The 15,989-nt window shown below is 34.5% G+C and overlaps 1 protein-coding gene across 6 annotated transcripts in view; it reads right to left on the bottom strand.

The window, feature by feature from the left end:
* TUSC3 (tumor suppressor candidate 3) overlaps positions 1-15,989 on the bottom strand; it is a 223,779-nt gene that overhangs the window by 30,192 nt on the left and 177,598 nt on the right. The window lies entirely within an intron of this gene.

The raw sequence follows: 15,989 nt of genomic DNA, 5'->3' as shown, positions 1-15,989 counted from the left end.
AAACTGACTCTACAGAATTTCTGTTGTTAATGTCTCCTATGAAAATTAGTTGCTATGCAGTTGCTTTAAATAAAAGTCACTTTCTAAGTTTTGTATTTAAACAAAATTCTGTTGAAAAAAAATGACACCTACAATATAAATCAATGTCCCCAATTTTATATCACATACGAAGCACAAGTGTATCACTTGAGAGGACCAAAAATTTTCCTTTGTGTTTATTTTTGACAATAAATATGGATGAGAGCATGTTTGCTTTAATGGAAAGAATATTTGAGTCAGAATATTCCTTCTTGGCCTTAAGCTTGCACATGTCACCAAATCTTTTAGAAAGTCAACACCCCCTCATATATAAAATTAGGACGTGAATTAGGTGATTCCTACAATCCTTCCGAAGTGGATAAAGTCTTCTGTGTTTTGCCATCAATCCTGTCTTGGTATTCTCAGGTAAAGGCAGTTCTTGATCTTCTGATCTCACTGTCTTTGTTTCCATGTCTAATTTCTCAGTGATTCACAGCACAGCTGCCTTATCCAAAGGTGTGTTTAGATGTATTCTGCAAGCACAGCTTCAAGCAAACAGGCAAAAAGACAAGCCACTGCTGCTTCATCCACTGCAGCTTCTGAGGAATCCTATCACATGTGTTTTCTTCTGACTCTATCCACTGAGGTGTCGCTATATGGAGACAAGGAAGGCTTTGAAAATCATAACCTAGTTGCTGTCTAGTCATTCAAGATTTTTAACATTACTAATGAATGACAATAGTGAAATTACCAAAAAATGGAAGTAAAACAAATACAATACTATAAGCTATACCTGACATCGCTTCAAGTCTGATTAGAAACTAAGACCCTCAGAACTAAGAAACAAAGGTTTTATTATGCTATATAATTATAACAGCAAGGATAATAACTAATGCAACCATACCAAGTACTAATAATGACAACTACCATTTATCAAGCACTCAGTTGGGGTAAAACACTTAGAAGTTTCACATGCAATATCTCATTTAATTCTAATAATCCTACGAGGGAGGTATTTTTATCACAGCAATTTTTTTTTTTTTTTTTTTTTGAGGAAGATTAGCCCTAAGCTAACTACTGCCAGTCCTCCTCTTCCTGCTGAGGAAGCCCGGCCGTGAGCCAACATCCGTGCCCATCTTCCTCTACTTTATATGTGGGACGCCTACCACAGCATGGCGTGCCAAGTGGTGCCATGTCCACACCCGGGATCCGAACCGGCAAAACCCGGACGACCGAGAAGCAAAACGTGCAAACTTAACCGCTGCGCCACCAGGCCGGTCCCTATCACAGCAATTTTATAGATAAGGTGACTAAGGCTTAAGAGAGGTAAAGAAATTTGTCCAGGTTTTCACATCTACTATATGTAAACTCTGGGATTTGAAATTAGGTTTGTTTGACTTCAGATCCTGAGCTGTCATTCACTATACTACTTTGTTATTTGCTGGACATTTGACTGGATGCTTCATATGTTATCCCACTGTGGCTTCTTAAGAACCATATAAAATAGTTAATATCACGTTATCTTCCAAATGAGGAAACTGAGATTGAGAGAAATTAACTTACTTAAGATTGCACAAGTAATTGGTGGAATTTGGACTGAAACCCGAGTCTGCTGACCTCCAAGGTCCATGTCTTTTCCACCATATAATAACAACTTATCAAAAGACAACAAGAAAATCAAGTGAAACATTTTCTAAAGCTTTATCTGGCAATCACATAATTAAATGTTGACTGTTAAAGTAACTAAAATCAACATTTATATGACTGACTAAAATGCCTGAATATAACATTACTGAATAATATGCCAGATTTATAAAGCAACTACAAGGTAGTCGCCTATATTAGAGTCACATATTTAGAGAAGAAATTCAGATATTTTCTAAGTGATTGTTTTCAAAATTTTTTGTTTAAGTAATAGAATCTTCTCTGGTCTGTCATCGACCTCCGCCCTTCAAATCCTCTGGTCTTATCTCAGTCTTACTTAATTTGATCTGCCTGAAGAATCTGCTGCATGTGATCACTCTCTCCTTTTTTGCAACACTTTCTTCACCTGACTTCCAGGATGCCACTCTTGACTCACCCACTGCACTGCTTCTTCTTCCTCAGGCCCCTTGGCCGTTCCCTCTCATCCTAACTCTAAATTCTGGAGTATCTCAGAGCTCCATGGACTGAAGCCTATTCTCTATACTTAACCTTCCCAGGTGTTGTCATCCAATCCCACGACTTTAATTATCATTTCTATACTGACAATTCCCACATTTCTATCTCCGGCCAGTTCTTGAGATTTGTATGTTGGTCTGATACACATCCATCTCCACTTGGTAGTCTAATAGTTTTTACTAACAGACTCCGCTTGGAAGTATAAAACTTAAAATGGTCAAAAACAAACTTTTGATATGCCTCCCTTTCTATCCCAGAAACAGCAACTTAATTTTCCCAGTTGTTTAGGCCAAAACCTTGGAAGTATCCTTGTCTCTACTTCTCTCCTCCCTCCCTCCCTTCCCATATCTCCAATCATTCAGAAGATACACTTGACTATACTTCAAGATGCATTCCAAATTCAACCACTTGTCACCCCTCCCAGGAAGTACTGGCAAAGGAGCCTGAGGACAAGGGCCACGCCGCATTACCTGGTCCTGTCATCATCTCTTGCCTAGATTATTGCAATAGCCCTCTTTGTTCTCCCTGGCGTTACCCTATAGTCTATTTGTCAGATTAATCCTGTTGAAACTAATCAGATTCTATCATTACCCTACTCAGAACCTTTCTCAAATGTGTGAGAAAAATGTATCATGCAATCTATTTGCTGCTTCCAGTCCCAACACCAAAGAACCTATATATCTCTAATTTAAAAATACAGCTAGGTTAAAAGAAATCCACACTTGGTCCTCAGAGACTTATTTCACTATAACTGATCTATAACACTTGCAGCTTTTTTCTTTTATACACGAGGCAGTACAGAGTAAAGGCGTGGAGACAGTCCTGAATCTGCTGCTTGCTAGCTGTGTTATCCTGAACAAATTACTTAACCTCAATGATCTCATCTTTAATAGGAAGAGGAAGATATTCCTCAAAATACTGCCCTAAAAATCAAAAGAAGATAATGTCATGTTAAGTAATTAGAATAATACTTGACTTTTTCCATAGTAAATCATCAAAAATAATCAAGGATATCATTTTAAAGTCTCTACTCCAAACAAACTACTTTGTATCTTCTAAATATTAGATGAGCGTGTTTCAATACCATTCAGAAATTCACTTATATTCACAGGTGAATTAACTGTGTTGAACTGATATTTTAAAAAGATAATATTTAGGAACCTGTCCTAACATTTTATTTTTGTCCATCTTCTTTAGTCATCAAAATCACTTCAAGACCAGACACTCCAGAAGACTTCAGGATTTAATAAACCAGAATTCATTCAATAAGTTTTTATGGAGCAATTATTATGTACCAGGTACTGATTTAGACAATGGGCATCCAACATAACAAAACAGAAAACAAACAAACAAACAAAGACTATGATCTCAGGAGCTTACACATTCAGCCGACAAGAACACGTTTTATGTACCGAAGTGCAACTGAGAGATTATTGGCACATACTAAAAGCCTTAAGAGCAAATACAAGAATAAAAAGACAAACGAGCATTCCAGATGTCTTAAGCATTGACCGTAGACAGGTAGCTTTCATTTATGGGGCCATCTAAAGCAATAACTTAATCCAATTAAGACTGAACTAAAGTCCAAATTTTAAGATGGTTTTAAAATTTTCTATTTAACTGATGCATGTACTTTCAAAATCCTTTGAAAGAAGAAACATTGAGTAACAAACGTCTTTACAGATTTAGCTTGCTGTTCATTTATATTCTTTCCCTCTCTGATTTTTACTAATTTTGACAAGGGAAATATCAGTAACTAATTTAATCCTAAATACATACTTAACTTGTATTTATAAGTGCAATGCATTTGCACATCAGATGACTAGTCTAGAAGGAAATGTGCATGGTCTTTGATATTGGATGCATACCTATTTTTTCCACAGAGACAAATGTTTTGACAAACCATTACTATAAATGTTCTCCACTTGTCCATTCCATTAAATACTTCATAGAGCATATGAACCAAAATCCAAGAAAAGAATGGTTCATAAAAATTACTTAATCAGAAAACTCATTGTCATGACTTAAAGGCCAATTTTATTTAGAAGAAAAATTAGATGATCCGAAGTTTACACAGCAAAATATAAATAAATAAAAATAATACTCAATTTCAAATAATATACTTGAAAATAAAAATTAGCCATATTTTGTTTAATACAATGGTTCTAATACCTCTTACATAACAGTACCAGAAAAAAGTGAAAATAAGCTAAATATGTCAGTAGATGAAAAAAACCTCACTACATTTAACTTATTCATAAATTCGTGGGAAGATGATTACCAGTCATTATACTCTGCTTTTTTAATATTATTTTTAATTTGTGTTGATAGTAAGTATTCAACAAGGAGTCCTTTTATACACTTAATGTTCTGAAAATAACAATGGCCGGTGTGGACCAACAGGCTGTTGTCTGAGAAGGCAGCTATTGTAATGAAAAGCACACTGAACTCTGAGTCAGGAACCTTGGTTTCTGGTACTGATAATATCCATTCAATTTAAGAAACTAGTTGTTAATCTTGTCAGTTCAATGATTTGGGTCACAGTTTCCTAATCTATAAAAATGAAGATATTGAAATTGATTGTATCAAGAAAAAAGGTAGTATAGTAGTTTATAAAATGGATTTCAGTCAAAAGGCCTGAGTTGGTGCTCCTATCCTGGATGTGCCACAAGGGTGACCTTGAACAAAATTACTCTAATCCTCAAGCTGTTCAACTGTATAATGGAAAAAACAAAATGTGAGAAGTGAATTAGATGATACACGTAAAATATTTAGCATCAGGCCTAAAACCCAGTAAGCAGTCAAGAAATGCCATTACTATTATCATTAATTATCTAAGATTCAAATGAATTTCAAAATTTGACTCTTTTAGTCACATGACTCACAGATGAGCATAACATCCATGTCTATGGGTTTATGCCTATTGTTAGTCCATTAACAGTAGACTATGTCTGAGATAAATTCTCCTACCAGCAAATAATTTGTTTTTTTTTTCCAACTTCCTATTCAAGTCTCTTACATACCAAGGTGACATTAAAATTATCAGCCTTGGAGGAAAAGCAAGATATAACGAACCAACCTGTTTGATGAACTCTAACAAAGACTGTTTCAGTTAACTGGGCTTTGGAGCAAAACCAAATATTAACGTAAGCAGAGTACAAAACATTGTTTAGTGATATTTGTAAGCCAGGAAATAATTCTTTTGAAGAAAATAATACATAGGATTCAAATTAGTTGTTATTTCTCCCTTATTCATTGATAAAATATATACTGGCATCTATTTGCTTTGGCATAAGTTCCTTACTAGAAAAAAAAGTGTGCTTAAACCAGTCACAGAGAGATCTAAGTAATTTTGAGTTTTGATCATTTTAAAAAATGCAACTTATTTTAAAAAATCATTTTTGACATCAAGAAAATGGCAAATGAATAAAACTAAGATTTGATATGGTTTGGTGTTACCCAAATGACAATTTGTCTTAGTTCAAAGTTAAATCCACAAAAGCGCTTTTGGTCCCTCCTTTCATTTTAAAATACATGACTGCAAAATGAACCAAGAGCCTGTCAACAGCTAGAGGAAACACTGCCATGATTATCTTTCACCATCTACATGAATTTTCCATCCAATCTTTTCACACCGTTTGACTCAAATCGGGTGAAATGACATGTAAATTTTCTCTCCATTTTCTTTCCCCCTTCTTGTATATGTCATGAAAAATTACCTGTGTGAATCGTTTTTAGCCTTTTTTCAGTACCTTATTTACTACCTTTCAGTACATGGACAACAGACACTTGAAATTTAAGAAAATCTGTCAAGTGATAATCTCTCAATTGTCTAGCATGTGATTCTTACTCTTTGCAACAGAGTACTGCAATAGCAGAAAAAAAGGAAACACGATAACCTATTATCAACATGAAAACAGAACATAGGGTGAAAATCTTGTATTTTCTTTGACAGCCCTTCCAATAAGTCAAAAGGATTGCCTCCCTGCTTTTATATAAACTCACGTGTCTTTGAAATTAATCTTGGCTACTTAAGATTTGCCAGCAGAAGAGCCATTGCTTTCCTGATCAAAGCCTGTATAAAATGAGGGATTCATTTTCTGTGTGTGATAGAATTAGTCATTTTTGACCACATAATTCTAAGTCAATAAGACGGTATTTCAGAATCTATGTTAGTAGGAAGGCAGAAGCGACCCCTAGTCCTGAGGCTCCTCTGTGTGCTAAGACACCCAGAAAACTAAAATGAAATAATCTTTCTCTGTTATTTCCTTTTCAGTTTCTTTCTTGGAATACTAAGGTCCAGGAAAGATTCTTTCGAACAGTCAAAACAAGATACACTATGTTATTTGGTGTTAAAATTAATACAAATACTTAAAGGCACCCTATGATCTTTCCACTGTACAATATTACAATACTGCTTAAGATGGAACCAATTAATTGAGTCTTTAGGAAAAACAAACAAACAGAAAGTATGAGACCATGCAGGCAGGCTTCCATTGATCTTATGGCAAAAGGAAATATCTTACGTCACCATTGTGACTGCACAAAACAAGGTGAAATCCCAAGGTACTTACTTATCACTCTGACATTCTAATAAAAGATTTCTCTATTTCTTGATAGTTACACATTTCTGGCCCTCTCCTTAGGTGTCTTTTTATTTTTCATCAACCTACATCAACCTCTCCGAGGTAGCATCAGTTCTTGCTAGGCTGCTACACCAAATGGTAGAGGTGATATAGATCATACAAGAGCTAGGCCAAGTCCTTCTGGATTTGCTTGAAAAAAGACATATAAATAGGTATTATCTACATCCAGGTCGCAAAGAATGCCACTGTGTTTGATTTCCCTAGAGGCTACACATACCTCGTGTTGGAAATTCCTAAGTACTTCATTAAATATTTGGCTTAAAGTAAAAAATGATTACAATAGACATAAAACACTTCGCAAAAGTAGTGATAAATCTCATTGCCTGCCACTCAAAAATTTTTTCTGTGTCAGCTGTCAGCAATAAGCCATCACTTGCTTGTTAAATGAAATTTTAGGACATCTTTTAATCCCACTCCATTTGAACACATTGCATGACTGCTTGTGTGGAGCGTGAAACCCTTACCTGCCCCAACCATACTTCAAAAAAGACTCCTTCAATGTTTCTTATCCTATTTGAGGATCAAACAGTTTGACCACTCAATCTAGGTCAGTCAGTTGAATCTCAAGAATGTGTACACGTTAAATTCACCTAGGATACTTGTTTCAAAAACAGACTGAGTCCATATGTGGAGATTCCAATATAGCAGGTTTGTGGTAGGACCACAGATTTGCACTAAAAATGAGCTGAAAGCCATTTCTACATACCTACATTTTGCAAGAGGCTATGTGGGAAGAGGGGAATGTGTAATCCTGTAACAGCTGTCAGAAAGGCTATGTATTCAGAGAAAACATTTTACCAGTAAGTTTTTTTAACATAAGAAAAGAATTTCATATATATATTTGCATATCCTATTAGTATGAGGTGTTTTCATTTTTTTAAACAATAAAAGAATTGCTATTTCAAATGGAATAGTTTTGGGCTCTATCAATGCAAGCCTAGAAAGAGTCTTGGCTAAAAAATAGGGCACAAGCAACAGAAGATGATGTTTATCAGGCAGATGAGCAACAGATAACGTCACAGCATATCTCTAAGAATTCAAATTTCAGTCATCCTGTCCAGTATTCTGAGAGATTCTCTAGAAAACTACAAGAGACATGGTAAAAGGGAGGCAGAAACTGAGACTATTGGAAACGGAAGAACCAAATGGTGGGCTAGTAGCTCCTAACCAGGGACATGGAGCAGTCCACAGTGTTTGGGCAGCTGTGGCCCCAGGCTAGGAAGGGTATGCCTGGTCTCATCCAAACCCATCTCCAAAAAGAGTTGCCGGCCCTGACAGTAAAGTGGAGAAATATCTCTCCTTATGAGTTTTACCTGAATTACGGTGTCAGTAAGACTGGTAGTGCATGTATTGTAAGTGAAACAAAAAAGTAACGACAAAACAGAACAACAACAACAAAACACCTCCAATCAATACTAAGGAAATCCTAAGCAGAATATGCTGAATAGTTCATTTGAACTGCCCTTCCCTAGAAGGTCAGCCACTGAGAACAGAGGGCAGGGCTGCGACACTCCTGGGTGCGATAAATCAACCTTAAGCTCCAGACACAGTGCGACAGCTACTGGGGATAAACTAAGTTTAGAGAAGCACTTTTTACTTTTTGAACAAAACTGATTAGATGATCACTGAGATAGAGACTGTCTCATTTCTACTGTACTTTCAAAATGTTGAGAACAAAAAAATCACAACGTAAGACTTTCTCCCAAGTATACACCAAACATTTAAAAGGTTCTCTGACTCATCTTCTAAGTTAATTTTAGTAATATTTTGTTGACAACACCACATTTCTAGACTTACAGGTTTCGTTTTATTCAGTAACAAAAGAAAACTTAAAATGTATAGCATAATTATTCTCATAGAATTTTCTTTTATAACTAAAGTAAAAAAGTTCAAAATGAAAAGTCATTATATTCTTCAGCATTTTAAAATCCAACTGAATAGCTTTTAATGAGAGATATACTGAATACGTGAATCTACAATGCTAAAGCTTTGGGAGCTCTGTCATATCAGGGGCATATGAAAAGTATAATGTAATCAAAATGTGTGGGTTTTTCTTCTCTTTTTTAGCCTCGGAAGAAAGCAACCATCAAGGAAGATTAATATTCTCATGTCATTATCATAAATGTAAATCCAAAATGCAAGAATGAAAAAGCAGCTAATGCAGCTGAAAATTTACATCATTCTCTGTTAAAAATAAAACACTCATTTCATATCACCAAATATCTTGCACCTGTGATTGGTCTAAGACATGTATGAGGAACAGATTTTCTCTGTGGCCTAATCTAGCTTTGCCAATAAAGCGAACGATCTCCCCCAGGAAAGCTATTTAACCTCTCTTTAATTCATTTGCCTGATATAGATGATTTTTTGTTACTTATGAGGCTAACAGGTGATAAAAAAGAGATTATCAAGCAAAGTCTATAAAAATGCATTTACACAAAAAATAGACAAGAATCACTGTCTTTTGAAGCATAGTCTCTTACATTTCTCTTCTTTTGATGTCTCTGTGAAAACGGCTGTCCACAGCCCCACTCTCAGCACTCACACAATAATGCTTTGATAATTCTATATATGTAGGTGTATTCATGTGGATGACAAGTACCCTGGGTGGCCAGGAAATTATTTCCCAATAATGAATCTTTTAGCCTATCTGTTAGACCATCTTCTGGTCATTATTTGTACTTAGTATTTATTCATATCACTGTCTCTTTGATTGAAATATGAGCAAAACATTGCCAAGCCTGAGTCCTATGACATCTTGCTGGACTATCTGCTATGAGAGCTTTTCTAGTCCAGTTCTTGAGATAGCTTTAATTTATATCCTTGAAACTTCTTTTATATTGTCTTAAGAATGACACTTTCTCTAAAGTTCACCTAATGCCAATGGCTTTAGAAGTCTAGTGCCATCCATTTTCTCCCTATGTCCAGGACCACTGCATTCTGATGAGCAAGTATGGGAAATCACTGCCTCTAAATCTTTGACATCACAGAATTTATCTTGACATTTGATGTGAAATATAGTATAACGGTACGATAAATGAAACCTGTCTAAGAAATGAAAATGACACTGATAAGGATCCAGGTATTAGACCCATATAACACAGGTGACAGTACCATGGCTCTGCAGGCCTTGAGAATGGGTTCAACTAATGATGGATGGCACTGGTTGAACGTGCTAATCTGCCAAATGAGACACTAAATTCTTGGTGTAATTTTCTATTTCTTTAAGCTTAGTATTTGAAGGCTACAAATCACCAACATTCATCCTTATACTTAATCAGTACACTAGCAATGTGAATCCAGGTATACGAGAAGTATGTTGCATCCAATAGGCTGATAGACAACTTCTGCTTCTACTAGAAAAACTTTATGGCACCAACACAGCAACCATCTTCAATAGAAGTGCCACACTCTAAAGGTTGGGAGCTCTGGTTCCAAACCAGGCAGCTAGATTTTAATTCTAGCTGTGTAGGATTGAACACATTACTTAAACTACCTATGGTTCCATCTCCTCATCTGTAAAACAAGGTTGTTGTAATAATTTAAAGCTTTTAGAAAAGTATGACATGAAGTAAGCCTTTAGGAAGCATTAGCTATCATTATTGTTATTATATTTATTTATTCCACCGATATTTACTAAATATCTAAGGTGATAGGTACATTTCTAAGCACTTGAGATAAAATAGTGAACAGAGCAAATATCCCTGGCCTCATGGGGCTTACAGTGTAGACTGTGTGTGTGTGTGTGTGTGTGTGTGTGTGTGTGTGTGCGCGTGCGCGCGCAGTGGAGGCAGAGAGCCAGAAGAAGAAGGACAAAAAACAGTGAATATAAACAAGGAATATATAAATATATTTTATACATATAATATAAAGTAAACCATACACTAAGGACAGTCGTTAGCCACACTGAGTTCGGGGGAGGCACAAACACAGGAGAGGAAATAACGACCAGTGTAAAGGCCTTAACGTAGAAATGTGTTCAAGAAACAGTAAGGTGTGTTGACGAGGACTTATGTTTTATTCTGTGTCACACGAGAAGCCAGTTAGGAAGGTTTTGAGCAGAAGAATAACATGCTCTATCTTGAGAACAGACTATAATGGAGCAAGGAGAGAAGCAAAGAGACTACAGATGAGTGACTACAGTAATCCAGACAGAAGATGCTGGTGGTTTAAAGCAGGTTGATGGCAGGTGGTAAGAAGTGATCTCATCCTGGACAAATTTTGAAGGAAAAACACCAGCATTTCCTGTTACCTGTGTGTGCTTAGACAAAAGACGACTCCAACGTTATAACTGATAGAATGTGGAGTAAAAATTTAGTTAAAGTCAAAATTTGTAGTAAATATACATAACGCAGTATTATAGTAATATAAATATATAATATTTACATTCAATTATGGATACATAAAATTAAAACTAAATTTACATATACAGTTATATATTTGGGTTTATTAAAATAGGTCACTAAAATGATAACATGTACTTTAATTATAAAAGAGATAAGCTATATTATTTGTCCATCAAGTTCTATTCTCTTTTCACATTTTCTCCTTTGGATGATTCATACTCTTAAATTCAACAGCTCATCTGTATGAAAGACCCTTCTCAGACAGGTCTATATTTTGACATCTTATGGAGTAACTAATTGGATATACCTAGTTGAAAGTCCTAACACTCTAAAATCAAATTTTTTCAAATAAATGTCAATATTCCCCACACAAACTAATTTATCTTTGCCAGACTTCCATGCTTCTATCAATAATACAACCATTCTTCTAATGATCTAAGTTTCAACTCTGATGTCTCTGCCTACATCAATCATAAAGCCAGTGAACACTTCTTATTCTATATTTGCCATTTTTCTGTTACTTTGACACAAGTGATTCTGTCTGAACGCTTATCATATCATGCTTGGATTATGGGCACTCTAATATTTACTCTCCAATCTCTCACTTCTGGTTAAATCTACCAAAATCACCACTCTCATGAGTCTATTGCTCACAAACCTTTGAAAATTTAAAATTGCTTACAGGCCACTCAAAGCCCTTGGCAATATAAGTCAAATACCTTTGAATCAATCAATTGATCAATCCAACAAATATCTATTCAGTACTTGACAGTAAGAGATACTGTACTCCATAAAATGAGAAAGGCAAATAAGTATAAAACATGGTGTTTTTGCTCAAAAGGAAACAGTATACATGCATAAAGAGATATCTAATCACAAAGGCAAAATAAAATGAGGGCACTGTGCTTAACACTCTAGATTAAGTAGATCAAGATTTGAATCTGTGCCTGAGCTGCTTCCTTTGTAAATTTCCTGAGAACTGCTATAGGATTAAACAGATCATAAATTAATAAAATTAGCTATTGAGTTGCATGGTGTTTAGTAAGGACTCTATCATTTTGGCTACGTATTCAGTGAGTTCTAGAAAAACACAAAAGGTGAAATTACTGTAGGCTGAAATGGAAGAAAAACTGTAAGCAGGATGTTTCAATGTAGATTATGTTGAGATAAGTTAGGGATATTGGGAGAGAATTTTAAACAGGCAGAATGTGACAAGGAAATTAATAGAGGACAAGAGGCAAAGCTGTTTATCTGATATTATTGGGAAGGGGTTTGTTGGGAGACATGATTGGGATGTCAGATTATGCACCATTTTTCTCACACTATTTCTATCAAAAAAAATTACGTTTCAGTAAAAACTGTCTCTTCATGGTTCCCAAATATCCTGTGCTCATCTCCACCTCTATATAGGTTCTTAAGGCTGTTCCATATTCTTTCCTGACCCATACAAAGGAGTGCTCTTTATTCTTACTGGTTAACCAAAATTCACCTTGATTTTAAGGTCAACTCAAATTCCACCTCTTTTAATAAAACTTTCCCTGATAATTTTGCGTCAGGGAAATACTTATTGCTCTTAAAGTATTATAATACTTACTGTCTATAATGTTTAATCTGTATCTTAGTCATATATAGATTTATTCATGTGAGTTTTAACTCCAGAATCCCATCTGTTTCAGGAAAAAGGATATATTATTTATAGAATATAAACAGAAAACATATCTGTTGCTTTAAAAAAGAGAACAGGCTTCAAAAACTTGCTTCAACATATTTTAGAACAATTTAAATACAAAATACATTTAAACTCTAAAGTAAAATCTGTAAAAATATGTATATTTAGCATAAGGCAGGGATTTCTTAAAAATCTACATCTACTAATAACTATATTTTTTTAACTTCTCAAATGAACCTAATATTGAAGTTAAATTCCTCAATTGGCATGAAGAACATTTAAACTCAGGAAATTATATATATAATTCTTAGAGAAAAAGAGTGATGATTTCAACAATTATATAGTGAATGTCATTTAAAATTAATAAAACCAGAATTTACTCTTTTAAGATTTATACCAAGATCATTAAATAATGGGTTTTAAGTGAGCAGTTTTGTGCCAACAATTTTTTTTGACAAATAAATATTGATATTTGGTGGTTACTAGTATGTACAATAAGCACATAACTTTAAAAAAATCATATTTCTCTAGAGATTTCAAAAGCGTATTCCATCATTAGCAATTATGCATTGCAAATGCATCAGTATATTACAAAGGAGTACTTGTATGCACTCAATAAATTTTTACACACAAATTGGTTTTGTGGTATATACTTTCATTTTTAAAACACTGGCTAACTTTTCTTTATAGATTTAAAAAATCTTACATTAGCTTGCAAATATTAAAATCAAAACTTAACTTCACTTATTGAGAGTGTGTGACACTGTAAATATACCTTCTCTAAAGAGTAAGAGTAACTTCTAACTATGGCTTTTTTTTTTCAATTGGCTAATTCATAAGAAATCTCTTAGATTTGTCCTTAATCAGAAATACATATTAGAAGAAAAAAGGCGTTCACAAATTTTCCATTGGAATATTTAAGCACAGTCAAAATTCATCTTAAATTATAGATTTAAGATCTTTGCACTTCTTGGTATATAAATTACACGTTTATACAAGAGAGGCATATTTTCAAAGAACTATTATTTGGAAAAATAAGCAGAAACAAATGAGAGTCTTTTCATCATCTCTATAGTAAAATATTTCCATGAGTTTTCCACATTTGTTCATGTGAAATCTGGAAGCACATTTTTGTAAAATGGAACACTGCAGGAGAAATATGAAATAATTTTTTTACTGATTCTTAATAAAACTAAATATATTGAAAGAAACAAACTAGCAGGTAGAGAAAGAGAAATTGCATATTTACCATTCAGGCTAAGAAGGAAATATAACCTGGAATTTATTTATTCAATATTGAAATACCTACTTTGGATTAATACCTGACACTTTAAGATGGCTCACAACTTTTCCTTAGTATAATTACTTCAGAACCATGATGCCATCAACTCTAAAGTCTCTCTTTGATGAGCTTTTCCAGCAGTTATGGTTTACCAAATGTAACTAAAAATGTACTACCTGTATTGTAGAAATCTGTGGCAATTAAAACATTTTATTGCTGGGAAGAAGCTATGTTTTATTTCTCTATCTCTGGATGACAGCATAATAACTTCAAAAAACTTGAGCTTCAAAAATGAAAATTTCAAAACAAAATAATTCTATATTTGATATACTTTTTACATATATTTACTTTATAAATTAATTATCCATCCTTTATAAATGTTTGAGCTAAAGGGCCACAAAAACAATTCAATTCTCATATTCCCAACAATGGAACACTTTTAATAATGATATCACCCAGAATGTGAATAACACTTTAAGATGTACAATGCAATTTATTCAAGCTATCTGACTCAAAACATCTTACCACCATAAGAGCATCTCATTCTGAAAAAGCTAGGTGGAAGTTACTGAAAGTTATTGTTAATTGTGAACAACTGCAATAGCCTCAATGAGGAGGCAATTTCCATTACAGTATACTTTCACTAAAACAAAATTTAATCAGTCAGACATTAATACGCAATTTGTACTTTTAATAATAAGCACTTTTCAAATGGGACCAAGAGCAAGAATAAGTGACGAATAGTTTTTGTAAGAAATACTTTAACAACTGCTTCAATTTAATAGTAATGCTCTCTTAAGGGCTGAATTGTATCCCCCTACAAATCCATACGTTGAATTCCTGACCCTCAGTCCCTCAGAATGTGACTATATTTGGAGACAGTCTTTAAAGAGGTAATTAACATGAGGTCATTAGGGTGGGCCCTAATGCAATATGTCTGGTGTCCTTTTAAGAGGAGGAGATTAGAACACAGACATGCACAGAGGGAAGACCATGTAAAGACAGAGGGTTGCCCTGCAGGCAACTAGAAGCCAAGCAGAGAGGCCTCCGAAGACAGCCACCCTGCTGACACCCTGACCTCAGACTACTAGCCTCCAGAACTCTGAGAAAATACGTTTTTGTGCTTCAAGCTACCCAACCTATGGCACCTTGTTGTGGTAGCCCTAGCAAACTAATACATGTTCCAATGGACAAAAATTGTTAGTTTTCTTAAAATCTTTTAATTGTTGACACTGATAGTTGAAGATCTCACTGTCAGCTTCTTTTTGAACAACAATAGCAATATTTCATTTTGATTTTACTCTTAAAAGTGTAATATGAATTTTGCTTACAAACACATAAACTATAAACATATATACATATTTACAAGCAGACATGTAGAAAAGCAATAGGAAAGATCCACACAAACTATAAGCCATTGTTTCCTGTGAAACAAATTTTACAAATTGAGAGTAGTGAAAGGAGGATTGTATATTTTATTTTATACAGTTCTATATTATTTGAATCTTTTGCAATGTTCATAAAGAAGTATTTGCAGATTATTTGGGGTCAACATGCTCTTTTAAAGAAAGGCAAAAGTATTTACTCTCTTCCTCAAGTAGTTTATAATATTCTAGAAAAATAAGAATTGCTTACAAATGCTGAGGACAAATCAAGTTTTAAAAATAACTGAAAAATGTCCATCTGATCCAACAGTTACCTGGAAATACTCAGCCACCTTAGCAAGTGTGATTTTCAGTGGTGTGATGGGTACAGGAGCCAGACTGAAGAGCACAGGGGAGAAAACAGGAAATGAAGTCACTTCGTGGACACAGGGTACTCTTTGCTATCTCACGTAGGAAATAAGGTCATTTAGTCAGTGTGAATAC

The sequence above is a fragment of the Equus przewalskii genome, chromosome 28 (genome assembly GCF_037783145.1).
Source record: "Equus przewalskii isolate Varuska chromosome 28, EquPr2, whole genome shotgun sequence".
Lineage (NCBI taxonomy): Eukaryota > Metazoa > Chordata > Mammalia > Perissodactyla > Equidae > Equus > Equus przewalskii.
The sequence above is the reverse complement of the archived record's forward strand: the minus strand, read 5'-3'. Positions and strand labels throughout refer to the sequence as shown.